Source organism: Micropterus salmoides, unplaced genomic scaffold, assembly GCF_014851395.1.
Source record: "Micropterus salmoides isolate LMB-PRFRI ecotype aquatic unplaced genomic scaffold, ASM1485139v1 Ms_hic_scaffold_17, whole genome shotgun sequence".
NCBI lineage: Eukaryota > Metazoa > Chordata > Actinopteri > Centrarchiformes > Centrarchidae > Micropterus > Micropterus salmoides.
The window spans coordinates 15,123,116-15,123,567 of NW_024040817.1; positions in this window are offsets into that span (position 1 = coordinate 15,123,116).

Consider the following 452-nt stretch of genomic DNA (forward strand, 5'->3'; position numbering starts at 1 on the left):
TGGGTATTTGGTAACTGTGGTAAACTTTGGTAAATATTGCTTTATATTCCTGTTTATTTCTTTTCTGTTCCATCGTTTACCTCCAGACATTTTACATAACTAAATGAAAAGTGTATTAGACATCATTTAGTCCTGTTTGATGACTTGATTGCTCTAGCTAAAGCAAAGTATGTGTGTTTTGACAGGTGAATCGCTTCAAACTATAAAATCACCACAAGTCAGGGTCAAGTAGTTAAAAAAATCTCCAATTTTCATTAGCATTTTTTCATAATGTAGCTAATCTTATACATCGATCAGCCCTAACATTATAACCACTGACAGGTGAAGTGAATAACACTGATTAGCTCATTCAGATCCTGGCACCTGTCAGTGGGAGGGGCAACTGAGCATTTTGTCCTCAAAGTTGATGTGTTATGCTGCGTTCCAGGCACCTGGGAACTCGGAAATTTCCG